The sequence below is a fragment of the Thalassophryne amazonica genome, chromosome 15, assembly GCF_902500255.1.
Source record: "Thalassophryne amazonica chromosome 15, fThaAma1.1, whole genome shotgun sequence".
NCBI lineage: Eukaryota > Metazoa > Chordata > Actinopteri > Batrachoidiformes > Batrachoididae > Thalassophryne > Thalassophryne amazonica.
The window spans coordinates 46901589-46907667 of record NC_047117.1 but is presented as its reverse complement, the minus strand read 5'-3'; the positions used below and the strand labels follow the sequence as shown (position 1 = coordinate 46907667).

At 39.7% G+C, this 6079-nt stretch overlaps 1 protein-coding gene across 1 annotated transcript in view; it reads left to right on the top strand.

Moving 5' to 3' along the window:
* The first annotated feature begins 5335 nt into the window (after positions 1–5335).
* xpnpep1 (X-prolyl aminopeptidase (aminopeptidase P) 1, soluble) overlaps positions 5336–6079 on the top strand; it is a 69684-nt gene continuing 68940 nt past the window's right edge. Inside the window, exon 1 of the mRNA XM_034188296.1 lies at positions 5336–5473. The gene's annotated coding sequence lies outside the window, so the exon portion shown is untranslated. The remainder of the gene's footprint in view (positions 5474–6079) is intronic.

Genomic DNA, 6079 nt, shown 5'->3' with positions numbered 1-6079 from the left:
GCATGATCACTGTAATAATATCAGTACTTACGTAGCTTTTGTGACTTCTCTAAAACAAGTACTACCAAGTCAGGAGCATTATATATGGGTTTGTTTGTTTTTTTTGTCATGGTAGACACCCACTTCCTATATGAAATATCTCCCAAATTACACAATGCAAAATCTCTGAAGTGGATGTAAGCATATTTGAGAAAATATATTTTCTACCATTACCACCTCCTGCTAGCAAGGGAGGACAAGCAGGTGGTTGGTGTCACAGAGGAAGATACAGAGGACAGGGTTAGATGGAAACAATTGATCTGCCGTGGCAACCCCTAATGAGAGCAGCCAATAGAAGAAGAAGAAGACAGTACCCCCCCCCCCCCCCCCCCCCCACCATACAATGACAATAAAGACTATTCTATATGATTCTGACACAAAGACGGGAAAAACATGCAAACTCCTCACAGAAAGGATCAGGTCAGAAACAAACCACACACCTTCTTGTCATGAGGTAACAGTGCTAACCTCTGAGCCACCGTGCTACCCATGGAATGCCACATTACCTGGCACATGAGAACTCAAGCGAGCATGAATTCCTATTGCCAAAGAAGGCGAAATATGAAAAAGAAGTCATGATTGGAAATGGCATAATGCACTCTGCAAGATCACCACTAGAGGACACTAAATCCTACACACTGTAGCTTTTAGTATCAATTAAAAAATTCCTTGACCCTTGATTGGACTAAGCAGTTGTAGATCAGTGTGTGTGTGTGTGTCAGTAAACATTATTCAAGGAGATACTATGGACAGCATAGAGTGTTTATCAAATCAAATCAATTTTATTTATATAGCGCCAAATCACAACAAACAGTTGCCCCAAGGCACTTTATATGGTAAGGCAAAAGCCATACAATAATTACAGAAAAACCCCAACGGTCAAAATGACCCCCTGTGAGCAAGCACTTGGCGACAGTGGGAAGGAAAAACTCCCTTTTAACAGGAAGAAACCTCCAGGAGAACCAGGCTCAGGGAGGGGCAGTCTTCTGCTGGAACTGGTTGGGGCTGAGGGAGAGAACCAGGAAAAAGACATGCTGTGGAAGAGAGCAGAGGTCAATTACTAATAATTAAATGCAGAGTGGTGCATACAGAGCAAAAAGAGAAAGAAACACTGAGTGCATCATGGGAACCCCCCAGCAGTCTAAGTCTATAGCAGCATAACTAAGGGATGGTTCAGGGTCACCTGATCCAGCCCTAACTATAAGCTTTAGCAAAAAGGAAAGTTTTAAGCCTAATCTTAAAAGTAGACAGGGTGTCTGTTTCCCTGATCTGAATTGGGAGCTGGTTCCACAGGAGAGGAGCCTGAAAGCTGAAGGCTCTGCCTCCCATTCTACTCTTACAAACCCTAGGAACTACAAGTAAGCCTGCAGTCTGAGAGCGAAGCGCTCTATTGGGGTGATATGGTACTACGAGGTCCCTAAGATAAGATGGGACCTGATTATTCAAAACCTTATAAGTAAGAAGAACAATTTTAAATTCTATTCTAGAATTAACAGGAAGCCAATGAAGAGAGGCCAATATGGGTGAAATATGCTCTCTCCTTCTAGTCCCTGTCAGCACTATAGCTGCAGCATTTTGAATTAACTGAAGGCTTTTCAGGGAATTTTTAGGATAACCTGATAATAATGAATTACAATAGTCCAGCCTAGAGGAAATAAATGCATGAATTAGTTTTTCAGCATCACTCTGAGACAAGACCTTTCTAATTTTAGAGATATTGCGCAAATGCAAAAAAGCAGTCCTACATATTTGCTTAATATACGCATCGAAGGACATATCCTGATCAAAAATGACTCCAAGATTCCTCACAGTATTACTAGAGGTCAGGGTAATGCCATCCAGAGTGTGGATCTGGTTAGACACCATGTTTCTAAAATTTGTGGGGCCAAGTACAATAACTTCAGTTTTATCTGAATTTTAAAGCAGGAAATTAGAGGTCGTCCATGTCTTTATGTCTGTAAGACAATCCTGCAGTTTAACTAATTGGTGTGTGTCCTCTGGCTTCATGGATAGATAAAGCTGGGTATCATCTGCATAACAATGAAAATGTAAGCAATGCTTTCTAATAATACAGCCTAAGGGAAGCATGTATAAAGTTAATAAAATTGGTCCTAGCACAGAATCTTGTGGAACTTCATAATTAACCTTAGTCTGTGAAGAAGACTCCCCATTTACATGAACAAATTGTGGTGACCCTGAACCATCCCTTAGTTATGCTGCTATAGACTTAGACTGCTGGGGAGTTCCCATGATGCACTGAGTGTTTCTTTCTCTTTTTGCTCTGTATGCACCACTCTGCATTTAATCATTAGTGATTGATCTCTGCTCTCTTCCACAGCATGTCTTTTTCCTGGTTCTCTCCCTCAGCCCCACCCAGTCCCAGCAGAAGACTGCCCCTCCCTGAGCCTGGTTATGCTGGAGGTTTCTTCCTGTTAAAAGGGAGTTTTTCCTTCACACTGTCGCCAAGTGCTTGCTCACAGGGGGTTGTTTTGACCGTTGGGGTTTTTCTGTAATTATTGTATGGCCTTGCCTTACAATATAAAGCGCCTTGGGGCAGCCGTTTGTTGTGATTTGGCGCTATATAAATAAAGTTGATTTGATTTGATTTAATCTATTAGATAAATATGATTGAAACCACCGCAGCGCAGTGCCTTTAATACCTATGGCATGCTCTAATCTCTGTAATAACATTTTATGGTCAACAGTGTCAAAAGCAGCACTGAGGTCTAACAGAACAAGCACAGAGATGAGTCCACTGTCTGAGGCCATAAGAAGATCATTTGTAACCTTCACTAATGCTGTTTCTGTACTATGTGAATTCTAAAACCTGACTGAAACTCTTCAAGTAGACCATTCCTCTGCAGATGATCAGTTAGCTGTTTTACAACTACCGTTTCAAGAATTTTTGAGAGAAAAGGAAGGTTGGAGATTGGCCTATAATTAGCTAAGATAGCTGGGTCAAGTGTTGGCTTTTTAAGTAATGGTTTAATTACTGCCACCTTAAAAGCCTGTGGTACATAGCCAACTAATAAAGATAGATTGATCATATTTAAGATCGAAGCATTAATTAACAGTAGGTGTTCCTTGAGCAGCCTGGTAGGAATGAGGTCTAATAGACATGTTGATGGTTTGGAGGAAGTAACTAATGAAAATAACCCAGACAGAACAATCGGAGAGAAAGAGTCTAACCAAATACCAGCATTACTGAAAGCAGCCAAAGATAACGATACGTCTTTGGGATGGTTATGAGTAATTTTTTCTCTAATAGTTAAAATTTTATTAGCAAAGAAAGTCATGAAGTCATTACTAGTTAAAGTTAAAGGAATACTCTGCTCAATAGAGCTCTGACTCTTTGTCAGCCTGGCTACAGTGCTGAAAAGAAACCTGAGGTTGTTCTTATTTTCTTCAATTAGTGATGAGTAGTAAGATGTCCTAACTTTACAAAGGGCTTTTTTTTTTATAGAGCAACAGACTCTTTTTCCAGGCTAAGTGAAGATCTTCTAAATTAGTGAGACGCCATTCCCTCTCCAACTTACGGGTTATCTGCTTTAAGCTGCGAGTTTGTGAGTTATACCATGGAGTCAGGCACTTCTGATTTAAGGCTCTCTTTTTCAGAGGAGCTACAGCATCCAAAGTTGTGCTCAATCAGGATGTAAAACTATTGATGAGATACTGTATCTCACTCACAGAGTTTAGGTAGCTACTCTGCACTGTGTTGGTATATGGCATTGGAGAACATAACAAAGAAGGAATCATATCCTTAAACCTAGTTTCAGCGCTTTCTGAAAGACTTCTACTGTAATGAACCTTATTCCCCACTGCTGGGTAGTCCATTAAAGTAAATGTAAATGTTATTAAGAAATGATCAGACAGAAGGGGGTTTTCAGGGAATACTGTTAAGTCTTCAATTTTCATACCATAAGTCAGAACAAGATCTAAAGTATGGTTAAAGTGGTGGGTGGACTCATTTACATTTTGAGCAAAGCCAATTGAATCTAATAATAGATTAAATGCAGTGTTGAGGCTATCATTCTCAGCATCTATGTGGATGTTAAAATCGCCCACTATAATTATCTTATCTGAGGTAAGCACTAAGTCAGACAAAAGGTCTGAAAATTCACAGAGAAACTCACAGTAACGACCAGGTGGACGATAGATAACAACAAATAAAACTGGTTTTGGGACTTCCAATTTGGATGGACAAGATAAGAGTCAAGCTTTCAAATGAATTAAAGCTCTGTCTAGGTTTTTGATTAATTAATAAGCTGGAGTGGAGGATTGCTGCTAATCCTCCGCCTCGGCCGTGCTTCGAGCATTCTGGCAGTTAATGTGACTCGGGGGTGTTGACTCATTTAAACTAACATATTCATCCTGCTGTAACCAGGTTTCTGTAAGGCAGAATAAATCAATATGTTGATCAATTATTATATCATTTACTAATAGGGACTTAGAAGAGAGAGACCTAATGTTTAATAGACCACATTTAACTGTTTTAGTCTGTGGTGCAGTTGAAGGTGCTATATTATTTTTTTCTTTTTGAATTTTTATGCTTAAATAGATTTTTGCTGGTTATTGGTGGTCTGGGAGCAGGCACCGTCTCTACGGGGATGGGGTAATGAGGGGATGGCAGGAGGAGAGAAGCTGCAGAGAGGTGTGTAAGACTACAACTCTGCTTCCTGGTCCCAACCCTGGATAGTCACGATTTGGAGGGTTTAATAAAACTGGCCAGATTTCTAGAGATGAGAGCTGCTCCATCCATAGTGGGATGGATGCCGTCTCTCCTAACAAGACCAGGTTTTCCCCAGAAGCTTTGCCAATTATTTATGAAGCCCACCTCATTTTTTTTTTTTGTTTATGTGTCCTAGCATGTACTTATTGATAAATCAAGAAGTTCTATATGAAAAATGCATCATGGTGATGCACAGTTTAAGATAGGGAATTTGGGAAAGGTAATTATCTTTAATCAGCACACAAGTTCACAAACATGAAGCAACATCAACTGTGTATTTCCCAATTAGTACCTTATTATATTGTAGTCAATGAACTGTTGATAATTTACCCAACAATAAATATTAAAGTTGCAATGATGCAAAATCATAATTTATATTTACTTTGTAAGCTTTTGAGTGACGGTGTCAAATAACTTTTTTTTTTTTTTTTTAACTTTTTTCACATAATTGCGCTACCCTTTGTGGGCGTGTCGCCTCTTATTTATAATATAACCATATGACTCCGAAATATTCAATAAAAGTAAGCGTGTCTGAAATCGTTTGCCTCTATTGGATGAGACTGCAGTCACGTGACCAGAAACGTCAAAAGCGAAATGGCAGCCTCTTGTGTCGTAAATTAACCTCAGGTCCAGGCTTGAGCGGAGAGGATTTTTTTCTTCTTCTCTTTCATTCGCATAGTCAAATTCTGAAAGCGAAATTCGGGGGTAAGTATAAGTATTACTTCGTTAGTAGGTTGTGGGATTTTGGGTGAAACGGGGAGCGTTTGCGGAGCTAACTCGACGTCTCCCGGCGGCGGTGACAACAGCAGCAGTGGAAGCTTATTTTTAGACAAAACTATTATTAAAATACGGTTTTAAAAGTTTTATTCTGCTACACTCATTATTCCATTAAAAAAAAGCACGTGCGGTGTGGGTGTTTGTGTTGTAATTAGGCTTGCTGATAAGAGTTTCGGTTTCCAATGGAAAGAGAAATCCTGAACCAAATCTACTAAATTTTAAGTTTACCCAGTTATTATCAGCAGTATTAGTCTGGGAGCTAGCTAAGATTTAATTCACATATTGAGTACAAAAGTTTTGTGGTATGGAATTGTTAGATTGATGGCTGGGGACCAAAAAAAAATATGCAACTCTTAAGTGACACTTTTGGGGACACCACCAGGGGGAGCTGCTGACAGACCCTTCAGAAATTGGGTTTTTAACACATCTCTGAGTACATTCATCAATCCTGTTTTAAATGACTCCCTGATAGGGAAGGGACAACATGATATACTTCTTTAGCGGTCGCCATGGGGACAAGTCCATTTCTGAGTG